We start from the raw sequence: 13,319 nt of genomic DNA, 5'->3' as shown, positions 1-13,319 counted from the left end.
AAGTGGCAGCTCTCCATGAGATACTTCTCCGCTAGCAACAGGAACACTGCTAGATTTACAGAGGCAAGGGAGGTAAAACAATGCGACCCATAGCAGTGATTTAGTAGTCCACCAGGGGGATCTATGTAATGTTGGATAAACTTCCAAAGGGACCAGTGGGCAAAAGGCAGGAATGTGAGCAAGTCTCCTGATCTGGTCAGGGGCATCCATCTTGTGCTGTAAAAATACAAAACAAAGAAAAACTGAAAGGTGAAAACTGTAACCGAAAGGGAGGGGGGCCACAAAGAAGAGCTAATGCAGGCCCTGGCCAGGTGAGACTCCCCCTCGACCAGTCAAGCATGTCACAGGAGGAGGAGAACAAGGGAATGGCTGGTCGGTCATCAGCATCCGGGGGAAAGAAAAAAACTGGGATGGTAAGACCGATCACTCAGGGGAGTCTCCAGCATGCATGAGAGCGCAAAACAGGGACGGGGGGGGGGAAGCAACAGTGCCATGGGCATAGGCAGAACTACTGACTGTCAGGGTTCCCCACTCCCGGTGCAAGTGAAGGGAGAGATAGCGTTACTCACAGTGTGGGAGGTCAGCGGTGAGGCGGGAGGGACTCCAATCAGATTGAGGTCTGAGGTCTCTTTCGGTGATTGTAAAAAAACGGATTGATTCCCCGTCTTGGACTCGGAGGTGCGCTGTAAAGAGGACGCTGTAGCGAATGCTGCAGGCTCTCATCGCGGTCTTCACTGCATCAAATGACTTCCTCTGCTTCTGCGTTTCGACGGAGTAAATCTGGGAATATCATCAACTGGGCACTGTGAAGCCGCAGGTCTCCTTGTGCTCTGGCGGTGCGGAGAACTTCATCCCGGTTCCGAAAATTTAGCATTCAGAGGATAAATGTTCTGGGGGGGGGGGCCCCCAGGAGGACTCGGCTTGGGCGGGACACAGTGGGCTCTCTCCACTGTGTACCGTTGGAAGAAGCGGGCAGCAGTGAGATCGCGAAGCAGGTCTTCCACAAATCCGGTCGGATTCCCCCCTCAGAGCCCTCCGGGAGGGCAATGATCCGGAGGTTGTTCTGCCTGTTCCGGTTTTCAACATCCACCGCACAGTACTCAAGTGTCTTGACCCTGGCTTGGAGGGTGAGGAGGGCTGCCGAGTGTTCCACCACTTCGTCCTCCATGAGGCCTATCCTCTGCTCCGTCTCAGTGACCCTGGAGGGTAGCTTGTCCAAATTCTAATGAATGAGGCCTACGGCCATCTGCACCGCCTCAATCTTGGCGGTGAGGGTCGAGTGGCATGTTGCAATAGCCATCACCTCCGTCAGCCAGGGTGGTCTAGATTCTGCCTCCTCCATGAGAGGGGTCTGTGATGACACCTGCGAGCTGCGTCTGGAGTGGTGGGAACCGTCAGCGGGAGTTCCTCTTGCAAGGGGAATCTGAGCCACTTTCCCCTACCGGACTGCGTGCAGGATGATCTGCGCCTCATCCGGGTTTTTGCAACAGGTGAATCAGGGTGTTGGTCCCGGTGGGAGCGGATAGTCAGTAGAAGGCCAGCGGAGTTCATAGAATGTGCGTCTGCTCACGTCGCCATCTTGGACACGGCCCCCAAATTTCAAGCCTGATGGATCCTATTTATGGCACAATTTAAAGTGTAAAGAAATGCTATGGTCCTCGAGACCCACTTAAATTTTTTATATGTTCCGCAATTCTTATTTTCAATGGACTTTTCGTACATCCAATGTAGATCAACCCACATGGACATTCTAACGCAAAGGGGATTGGGTATTCCCGAGCAACTCAGGTAAAGAAATAAATCGGGTAAGTAAAATAAATAAACTTAAAATTTGGTTGCAAACACCACCCTAAATAAATAATAGAAAAATAAATATTTGGTGTTGCGCTCCAAAAAAACCCCACAAAAGTGCTGATGTGCTAAGGTAAAAGGAACTGATCCTAATAATCTAGATTAAGTTGATTGTGTCAACATATTCAAACTGTTTTTTAGCACCAAGTGCATGTATACCATAAAATAGATAAATGAATAATCCATTTGCTGACAAAAATAAATAGATAAAAACCACTGATCCAGCTAATAGTGAAATGAATCAAAGTATACTGTGCTGATGATAAAGCATAAAGTACAAAGTGACCATCCATAGGTGAACACACTTCTAACTGGATATTCGTGCAAACATAAGTGCCATATGTAAACAATACACAAATAAATATAAGAGTCCGTGAATGTAATGTAAACAGGAAACACAGAGTAGGTATAGTTCAAAGTCCCTGAACCAAACGCATAAAACTGAGTGGCTTAAATAGGTGACTAGGTGATCCAGTGTCTTTACAGTGCCCACAAACACCAGGTGCAATGGCTCCTTACCTTACTGCTGTAAGGTAAACAGAAAAAAAGTAAACATATCCAGAGTGCTGTATACTTAATGCGTGGTATGGTTGCAACTGCAGTTATGGTTTCCACTAAATTCTCCCGCAGAGTATCATGTAAATCATATAGGGAAGAGGAAGGAACCCCAATAGTGAAGTATTCCAATTTTATTAAAATTACAGTAAAATAGATGAAGGTGTGCTCACAATATAGCAAAAACGAGCGCCACGCTCGTACTCCGGACGTCACTTCCGGTGTCCAAAAGGTCCTATTATTCCACCCTATCACCAAAACTAGGGGCCTTCCTATAAATGAACTCCGGGGTATTGGGAAGTACTGGTTGCAATGTCTTATCCAGATAAAAAATATGCCAGTGTTCTCTAAAGATCTTCTCTACCTCTTTGTATCCTGAGTGAAATTCAGATATGAAACCCCACTCATTACTGGCGGGTATTCTGTCACTTAAAATAGTCTCCTGGGAGAGATCTGATACCTTCTCTTGTATAGTCTCCAAATGTTGTGGATTGTAGCCTTCATCTACAAAACTCTTTTTAATGATCTGAGACAGAGAGAAACTCAGCCACATTCGATCAATTTCTCCTCACTCGCATAATCTGGCCTTTGGGGATGTTTCTCAACCAGAGAGGGTGATGCACACTCTGCAGAGGAAGGTATCCGTTTCTATCAGTGGGTTGTAAAACTACCTTAGTGTCTAAGTCATTATTTTTACGTCTAATAACAGTGACATCAAGGTAATCAATCTGCTCCTTGCTCCATTGGCTCGTTCTTTTGATATTATTTTCGTTTTCATTCAAATGGCATATATACTCACATAAGCTTCTGAATCTTCCCAAATGAAGAATGAATCAGCTATAAAAGACCAATTCATTTCTCCTATTAGCAAAAAAATTAGTTTATACTACTTTGCGGTTTTAAATTTTGTATCTTGCAAGTGTAATCATAAAGGGGGTGGTTGTTCTAACAAAAAACAAATTCGTTGAAACAAGATCACGCTATATGGAGTGTTTTTCTCATGTGATCAACCATCCATGGAGTGATGGATTGAATCCTGAACAGGTGGAAGCCCTTGACCTTTTTAACCTTCTATAGTTTAGCAGTCTGGTGAGTGTATAGCCTTAGGGGGAAAGTGACTCAAGAGGTGCGGATTGGTGTTTGTTGCACGCTTTACAGATAATGACAGTGATCTTCACACACCGACTGTCCATCTCATCACCCAACATCATGCTGTATTCTTTTTAAGGGACATTATGAGCTTCACCCACACTTACACTGTGTGGTAGTGAGCGCTGCTTTGAATATAAATATCTAGAGACTGTGTTTAAGGATTGTTTTTATTCATGTGTATATATTCTATAATATTTTAGGAGGCTGCTTTTTATATATTTTTAAATGTTCTTATTTATTTATTTACCTGCCCAAGATTGCAGTTGTATCCAGCATTAAGGTATACTTCAAGGCACCATAGCGCCGAGTGTCATGTGAAGGCCATTCATTTATCTAAGACTATTGCTTAATATTTTTTTCCTCAGCAGCAAATGGAGGCTTTTTGTCAGAGCAACAGACTTTAACAACTTATTTGTAGTAAATGAAACACACACATCCTGGTTCTTTCAGGGGAGTAGAGACAGATCGTGTGTTCATATCAAGTATGAAAACAGATCTCCCTCTCCTCCTAGACAGTCCCATCCCCCTACAGTTAGAACACAGTGAGGGAACACAGTTAACCCCTTGATCGCTCCCTAGTGTTAACCCCTTCCCTACCAGTGACATTTATACAGTAATCAGTGCATTTTTATAGCCCTGATCACTGTATATTTGTCAATGGTCACAAAAATGTGTAAAGCGTCCAATTTGACTGTCGCAATATCGCAGCTCTGATAAAAATCGCAGATCGCCGCAATTACTAGTAAAAAAAGAAATTAAATAAAAAAATGCCATAAATCTATCCCCTATCTTGTAGACGCTATAACTTTAGTGCACACTAGTATACGCTTATTGCGATTTTTTTTTACCAAAAATATGTAGAATACATATCGGCCTAAACGGAGGAAAACTGAGCAAAAAGTACAATTTTCAGTTAAAGCGACAGTGCTATATCGCTAAAAATGGCCTGGTCATTGAGCAGCCAAATCTTACAGGGCTGAAGTGGTTAATTATGATGGATCTTAAATGGCTCTGGGCAATGCTTTACAGAAGCAGGTAAGGACCCGGTGTGACATTTACCATGGAGCATTACATTGAGAAATTTAAGTTGGGAAGTAGCCCCCCCCCCCCCCCCAAGATGGTTTAGACGATTCAGAGTCCACCTCTGAATGGTTATCATTCTCTAATGAGGTTGGCCTGAAACTGCAGGAAAATGGTTAATTTGGAGCAATAAAAATAGCAATCTGCCTTATCAGGTTTGGAATGTGACCCAACAGTGGGCCCCCACAGGGAAAGAGGATTCAGAGGCTGTAGGGCAGGATGCAGGGACCAAAAAAAAGGAGGGAGACAGACCTCAAAGGAGACCAGTATTTTACATATGGGTCTCAAATGTGGGTTAAAAAGACCTATTAATAAGTCTGATGTGTACATTGATGTATACAAATACATGAGGAAAATCAGTATTAAAAACATTTTTTGAATAGGAATTTATACCCCATGAATACTGGTAGTGTTAGCTTGGGAGTAGTACAGTGGTTTGGGGGGGGATCGCTTTTTAAACCTCCAAATACAGCATCCCATCATTTGGAGGTGTCTAGTTTTGAGAGACCTGGAACAGTTAGCTCCCAAGAGGAAAGTTAACCCCAAACATATACGGGGGGGGGGGGGGGTTGAGGAAATAGAAAGGAGGAGAGAGAGAAAAATAGTAATGAGACCTGCTGATAATTCACCCATAAAGAAAGGAATTACCTAACTCCAAGTAGTTGCCGGATCCCCACCATCTATACCAGTGATGGCGAACCTTGGCACTCCAGATGTTTTGGAACTACATTTCCCATGATGCTCAAGCACTCTGCAGTGCAGTTGAGCATCATGGGAAATGTAGTTCCAAAACATCTGGAGTGCCAAGGTTCGCCATCACTGATCTATACTCTCCCAAAAATTCATAAGGATCAGACCAACCCCCCCAGTCAGGCTTATAGTGAATGAGATTGGTTCTGTTACATCTAGGATGGAACAATACTTAGAGCACCTTCTTCAGTCTTGTGTACTGGGGATAAGAGCTTACCTGAAGGCAACAAAAAAGTTTACAACTTTTGCAAAATGTGGTGGTTGCAGAGGACACTCAATTGTATTTGGTCAGCGCTGACGTGTCCTCTTTATATACATTGATTCAGAATGACGATACTCTCAATCGGGCCTTGAGTCAAAGGGACGATCTCCCCCATGTCCAGAATTTTTTATTACAGAATGCTCTTAATTTTTCCTTATCCTATAATTATTTTTGGTTCGATGGCCACTTTTTCACCCAGTGAAAAGGAGTCGCAATGGGTGCCAAGTTTGTGCCGAGTATTGCAAACCTTTTCATGGGTGAATGGGAGGATAAATTTGTGTTTTAGAATAGGAGAAAAGAATTGGACTTTTATAGACAATTCTTTGACGATTTATTCTTCATATGGGATGGTTCAGAAGCATCACTATGGGAGTATATATGCTATTTGAATGAAACAAAAATAATATAATTTTAAGAGCCAGTGGAGCAAGGAACAGAATGATTACCTTGAGGTCACAGTTTTTAGACATAATAATAGCTTAGAAACAAAGGTATTTTTCAATCCCACTGATAGAAACTGTTACCTTCCTCTGCAGAGTGGGCATCCCCAAAGGCCAGATGAGAGTGAGGAGAAAATGCTTGAATGTAGATGACTTTCTCTGTCTCAGATCATTAAAAAGGGGATTTGAAGAAACGGGCTACAATTCACAACATTTATAGACTATAATAGAGGAGGTATCAGAACTCTCCCAGGAGACTATTTTAAGTGACAGAAAACCTACCAGTAATGATAATAGTCATGAGTGGGGTTTCATTTCTGAATTTCACTTGCAATACAAAGAGGTGGAAAAGATCTTTAGAGAACACTGGCATATTTTACATCTGGATAAGACATAGCAACCAGTGCTTCCCAATACCCTGAAGTTCATTTATAGGAAGGCCCCTAGTTTTGGTGATAGGGTGGTTAAAAAAAGTGCTCAATTTTTTTTTGCATGCAGAAGGTGTAAGGCGTGCAGAGAAGTCACCATGATAATGAGGAGTTTGGAGAATTTCACCTCTATTAGCAATGGTAGAGTGTTCAATATTTCTTTTTTTTTTTTTTTTTTTTTTCTTTTTGCATCAGTTTATAGCACGCCATAATCTCTCGTCAACAAATTTGTGGCAAGTTTTACGCCCTTGTGATTTTTGGGTGCCCTTCTTCTTATCGCCACTATTTTGCCTATTGGCAGTGCTGCTTTGACATCACATGCAATCCTTTTTCCTTTTTTCCTTTTTTTAACATCTTCCTCGATTTTATTTTTATTTATTTTAAAGAAATTCGGAAAAGTAGGAATATTACAAAAATATGCTTCCTATTCCATAAACTTATATTTTCCCGTCCCCTCCCCCTCAGATCTCCCTCCCCAACCCCCCCCTCTCTCTCTCCGTCTCTCTCTCCCGCCCTCTCCCTCCCCTCCCCTCGGGACCACTCATTCTGGGACATTCCCTTGTTTCTTATACTCCAACCATTTTCCCCATTTGCTATGATAAATTTCCACTTGATCTCCTCTTTTAAATATTGATTCCTCCATTGATCTTAACCACTCTACTTTAGCTAACCATTCCCTCATGGATGGGGGTTCAACAGAGCCCCATCTCTTTGGGATCAGGCTTTTTGCAGCAATCAATAAGTGAGGTACCAATGAATTTTTATATTCTCCTATTGTTTTATCAGTGTCATGGAATAGACATGTCCAAGGATCCTTCTTTACCTGTTCCCCTGTTATCTGGAAGATGTTTCCTATTATTTTCTCCCAATAAAGGCCAATCTTACCACACTCCCACCAGATATGTGCAAAAGTTCCCACCTTATCACAACCCCTCCAGCAGAGTGCTGATATGTCCGGCCTTCTCTTATGCGCTCTTTGTGGGACAATATACCATCTTGCCATTAATTTAAATGACATTTCCGCTGACATATTGTCCTTAGATATTGTACCTGCTATTCTTAAAATCTTCTTTCTACGTTCCTCATCTCCCAGAGTACCCAACTCTTCTTCCCATTTTTTTAAAAACAGTGGTTCTCCTGGTTCCTTTTCCTCCTCCAGAATTTTATAGATTTTGGACAAACTTTTTTTTCTACAGCCCGGGTCTGAAAGTATTCTCTCCATAGGTCTAAGATCTCCTTCCCCGCGGAGTGGTCGGGGTAGCGCCTGAACAAAATGTTTAATTTGTGCATATCTCCAGCTGTCTAATTTCCTACATCCCCATTTTTGTCTTATTTCTCCTAAAGTACAAACTCTGTCCCCGTTCATCACATCTTTCAAAAAAATATCATCCCTTTTTGCCCATCTTGTGAAATAAACATATTCTTCCTTCCCTGGTTTAAAAAAACTTGTGTCTAATAAAGAAATTAAAGGTGAATTGTGCTGCCAGTGATTTAATTCGCCCACTTTATCCCATATTCTAAACAAATTAGTAGTTAGTGGGTTAGTGCTTCTCCCCAAGTCACGGTAGTCCCTAGGTATCCAGATCCTTTTTCCTAAATTAACTCCACTTTGTGTTTTCTCTATATTTACCCACCCTTTATCGCCTTTATCATACACCCAATCCACCACCCGTGAGATTACTGCTGCCTGATAATATCTTCTAAAGTTCGGGGCGGCTAATCCCCCTTCTACTTTCCCCCTTTCCAGAGTCGCATATGAGATTCTGGGATTCCTACGTCCCCATATATGTTTTAAAATTAGGGTTTGGAGTTTCCTAAAGAACTCCTGCGGAACTTTTATTGGGATCATTTGAAACACATATATCAGTTTTGGTAAAATAAACATTTTCAACGCGTTTACTCTTCCTATTAGCGACAGGGGCTTATATCTCATGCGTTTAATACATTCTTTCACCCTATTCAATATATCTGTATAATTAGCTGCGTATGCGGATGACAATGTGGGTGTGATTTTTACTCCCAGGTACCTCAAATCTTCCCTACACCAGATGAAGGGGAAGAACCTCTGGAGTTCCTCTTGTTCTTTTTTTGGTACCGTTATGTTCAGAATCTCAGTTTTTGACATATTAATCTTGAAATTTGTCAGCTTCCCATATCTATGGATCTCCCTGATTATATTTGGCAAAGTCACCCTGAGGTCCGATACATAAAATAATATGTCATCCGCATACGCAGAGATCTTATACTCTTCTCCGCCCATTCTCACCCCCCTTATGTCTCCATTCTTCCTAATTGAAGCCAACAAGGGTTCCAAGGCGAGTATAAACAGCATTGGAGACAGGGGGCATCCCTGTCTAGTTCCATTGTATAGCTTCACTACCGGGGAGAGGTTACCGTTAATTTTAATTTTTGCCGACGGGCGGGAATAAAATGCTTTTATCCATCGTAATATTTTTTCTTTTAACCCCAAATGTCTTAAAGTCTCAAACATGAAGCCCCAGTCTACCCTGTCGAATGCTTTTTCAGCATCCACCGATAACAGGGCGACTGGGGGTCCACTGCTCTCCGCCCCATGAATCAACATTAGGGTTTTAAGACAGTTATCCCTCCCCTCCCTGCCCATAACAAACCCCGTTTGGTCCTTATGGACCCATTGGGGGAGCAACGGTTTCAATCTCTCTGCTATCACTTTTGAGAATATCTTCACATCCGTGTTCAGAAGAGAGATTGGTCTATAACTCCCAGGGGTTGTTGGCTCCTTCCCCTCCTTTAATATCAAAGTTATGTAAGCCATCAATGCCTCTTCCCTCAGATCTTCCCCTTCTGCAACTGCATTCATATACTCGCATAATTTGGGGGCCAATATCTTTTCAAACTTTTTATAATATAAAATTGGAAACCCATCCGGGCCTGGACTTTTCCCTATTGCCATCCCTCTTATTGCCCTCGCCACCTCGTCTACCGTGACCGGGGTCTCCAACATTTCCAGCTCTTCCTCTGGGACTTTAGGAAGATCTATCCCTTTTAAATACTCAGTAGCTCTGTTTTTCTCCATTCCCTGTCCTACCTTATATAACAGACTATAATATTTATGGAAGACCGTCGCTATTTCAGGGGTGGAGTGCTTCATTTCCCCCTTTTCATTTTTAATTTTGGGTATGAAAGACGCATTCCTTCTCTCCCGCACTGCTCTCGCTAACCATTTCCCAGGTTTGTTCCCCTCCTGGTATCTTATGCTCTCTACCCAGTGGTTAACTCGCACCCTTTCCTCCTCCATAAGTTCTTCCAGTTGTAGCTTCTTCTCTTTTAGCTCTACTTTCTCTGGGATCCCCTTTGATCTAGTTTGTTGCTCCAGTTCCCAAATCTCCTTATTTAGATCTTGTAACCTTTTCCCTATTTCCTTTTTTTTCCCTGTCCCGATGCTTATTAGGATACCTCGTATATATGCTTTGTGGGTCTCCCATATCGTACTCCTCGTAACCCCAGGGGAATCATTTCTTATAAAAAACTCTTCTAGTTCTGTTTCAATTCTGCTTCTAGTTTCTGGGTCCTGGATCAAAGCTTCATTTAATCTCCATGTCTCTCTTTTAGCCTGATCCATTACAAGCTCCAGCTGCACCATGACTGGAGCGTGGTCAGATAAGGAGATAGATTTTATTACTGTATCTTTGAGAGCTGGGAGCATTTGATGTTCAATCAGAACATAATCAATTCGGGTGAATGTCCCATGCACCGAAGAGTAGAAAGTATAGTCTCTGCTGTTCGGATGTTTAATCCTCCAAGCGTCAACCAACTGAAATTCTAAGAGCAGGGCCTTTATTTTTTTATATCTAAGCTCCGGCCATCGCGGGGACCCGGCTGAGGAGTCCACTCGAGGGTCGATGCTCATATTCAGATCTCCCGCTACTATCAGTTTACCTTTTTTAAACTCCGCTAATAGTTCCAAAACCTTCCTCAAAAATTTATCTGGGTCCCTGTTTGGGGAGTATATATTCGCAAAGGTGTATATTCCATCCGATAGTTTCCCTCTTATAAACAAGAATCTCCCTTCCGGGTCGGCCATCTGTTTCTCGACTTCAAACCTAACACTTCTCTCAAAGCCTATTGCTACCCCCCTGGCGTTACATGTTGTAGAGTCACCGTAGAACCATGTTGGGAACCCCCGGGACGTCAATCTCCCTGTAGCCTCGTGTGATAAATGTGTTTCCTGCAAGCAGACCACATTTGCTCCATACAATTCCAACTCCCTATTAACTCTGAACTTTTTTTGGGGAGTACTTATACCCCTTACATTATATGTTATCAATTTCAGTCTTGTCATGTCTCACTGATCCCTTCCCCCTCCTCTCCTCCCCCGCCCCTCCGGGAGGGAAACATCCCCCCCCCACCGGAGGTCGACGCGGGGGAAGAGAGAAGGGGGGGGCGAGAGAGCGGGAGAGAGAGCACCTAAACCCTGTTTGAGAGAGAGCTTACCCCCTAACCCACCCCCCCCTCCACCCCCCTCCCATCCCCCCTCCCCCCTTCGGAGGAGTGAACAATTTCCACATTTGTTCCTCGCTTAGGTGTCCCGGTGACCCACAGGTCACCTTTTGCCCACCTAGCCTTCTTGGGGAGGACCGCCTCATTCACGGCCTATACACGTGCCCTCGCCTCCCCCCCCAACTCCCCCCCTCACCCACCAATGATGGTAATTATACCCCCTCCCTCCCCCCCCCATCCTGAACCCGAGACCATTGCACCACCCTACTAATTCCTTCGTTCCCCAACACCTCCTCCCATCCTGGTATTGCTGGTGGGGGGATTCCTAAGTTATTACAAAAGTCCGTTAAGTCCTCTGGGAACCTTAGTACTGCGGAGCGGCCATCTCTCCTTCCCCTAAGGCATGCTGGGAACCCCCATTGATGGGGGACATTTAGTGACCTCATCAGATCTGTCAGAGGTTTAAGGAGCCTTCTTCTCCTCAATGTTTCCCCTGCTAGGTCCGAGAATATCTGTATCTCCGCCTCCTGAAACAAAATTTTGTCCAACCTTCGGATATTCTCCAACACTAACGCTTTATCCTCAAAAAAATGGAATCTAATTATTACGTCTCTTGGTTTTTCTGTGGCTTGGGCGCGGTATCCCATGACTCGATGTACTCTGTCTATTTTTAATTTGTCCGTCTCCGCCCTACCTAGAATGGGATTGAACAAGTCCTGCATCACCCTGGGGAGCTCTTCATTCCTAAATTTTTCTTCTAGGCCTTTTATCCTTAAATTTTTCCTTCTTCCGCGATTTTCTTGGTCCTCGATTTTATATAGGATCGATCTGTTTGTTTTTTGGGCTAATTTCACTTGTTCTTTTAGATCCCTCATATTTTGTTCGTATCCATTCATTCTTTCCTCCAACTCTTCCACCCTTCCTAGCACTCGGCCAATATCTGTCTTAATCCCGGCTATATCAGATTTAAGTGATGTTTCAACCTTGGTCAATGCCTCTGTAAAAACCTCTCTCAGCATGCTCAGGCTCACTTGTGGGTCTGCCAGCACTAGGGCTCCTTCTAATTCGGGTTGGATTTCAGGTTGAATTTCGGGTAGGGGGGTAGCCTCTCCTTTTCTCCCCAGTTCTTCCCTTTTTTTCCCTTTATCTTCATCTCGGGAGCTTACCCCCCCCCGTCCTGGTACGAGTTGGGCCTACGTCCTTAGGCTTTCCTGCTCCCCGCACTTCTCCCGTGTCTATAGTTTTACTCGTGCCTGCACCTGATTTTCTTGATGTCTTCTGGCTAGGGGTTTCCTGGCTGCTTTCCAACACACTTATCTCCCCCACTAAGTATCGTTGTATCCCCCCCGGGCTAACGGGTCCCGTACCCCCCCTTTTATTCATCTTCCCCGGCATTCTCCTTTGTTGCAGGTTGACACCCAGATCCAGGCCCTGTCCCTTTCCCTATGACTCTTATGGGGTCCGGGTTGCTCAGATCACTTTCTGGGGGCGGGATACCTCACTCCCTTGTACCTGTATGCCTGCAGGCAGCTACAAGACAAGATTGCTGTCAGGGAGTGCTGGGTGCACAATGGGCGAAGGACCGACAATTTGTGAAATGAGCCCCCAACCCGACCGCTATTTTATGTCTCTATCTAAAATTGTAAATAGAGGAAAAAGAAAAAAAAAAACTCCGCATAGCATTACTGATTATTAATCCTTCAAATGTCCATCTGTTCACCTCTCATCATTCCTCCCCCTGCAGGGTTTATATCCAGCTAATCAAGCAGTGTTGGTAACAATCTGATAGTCCCAGAGAAGGAGTCACATTAAGAGCAGTTGTTAGCGTGCTTATATATATATCCGCCTTACCACTTTCCAGGAGAAGTTATTACCATAACAGCTTCTAGTCAATGATGATGACAAGATATGCAGCCGACCATCACCCCTCCTTTCATTCACACAGATTGCTCAGCTATCATTGCTCCTCCACTCTGTCGCTGATTATCTCATTCATAACCTTGCCGGCCGCTTTCAAAGAGAGGTCTTTAGAATGATAACTTCTGATCACTGATGATGACCAAATCTCCAGCGGGCCATCTCCCCTCCACTCATCCATACGGTTGCTCACCTCTCACTGCTCCTCCACTCTGTCAATGACCCTCTAATTCTTGCCTTACCGACCTATGGAGGGTAGAGAGGTCCGTGCCGTCAAGCCTGCTCCGCTGAAAGGAGGGGGGGGCGTAAGGCTTCCTACAGAGCCACCTTCCCACCGCTGTGTCTCCGCTTCACAGGAAGCATTCTCCGCTCGCTCTCTCTCCTGGCTTGATCCGGGGTGTCCGC

The 13,319-nt window shown here is 44.0% G+C and overlaps 1 protein-coding gene across 1 annotated transcript in view; it reads right to left on the bottom strand.

Annotated features, from left to right (window-relative positions):
• ABCC1 (ATP binding cassette subfamily C member 1 (ABCC1 blood group)) overlaps window positions 1-13,319 on the bottom strand; it is an 852,279-nt gene that overhangs the window by 222,488 nt on the left and 616,472 nt on the right. The gene's annotated exons all lie outside the window — the stretch shown is intronic.

The sequence above is a fragment of the Lithobates pipiens genome, unplaced genomic scaffold, assembly GCF_037356315.1.
Source record: "Lithobates pipiens isolate NorthernLeopardFrog02 unplaced genomic scaffold, aLitPip1_a1.2 Scaffold_22, whole genome shotgun sequence".
NCBI classification, from domain to species: Eukaryota; Metazoa; Chordata; class Amphibia; order Anura; family Ranidae; genus Lithobates; species Lithobates pipiens.
This window is presented reverse-complemented; position numbering and strand designations above follow the sequence as displayed.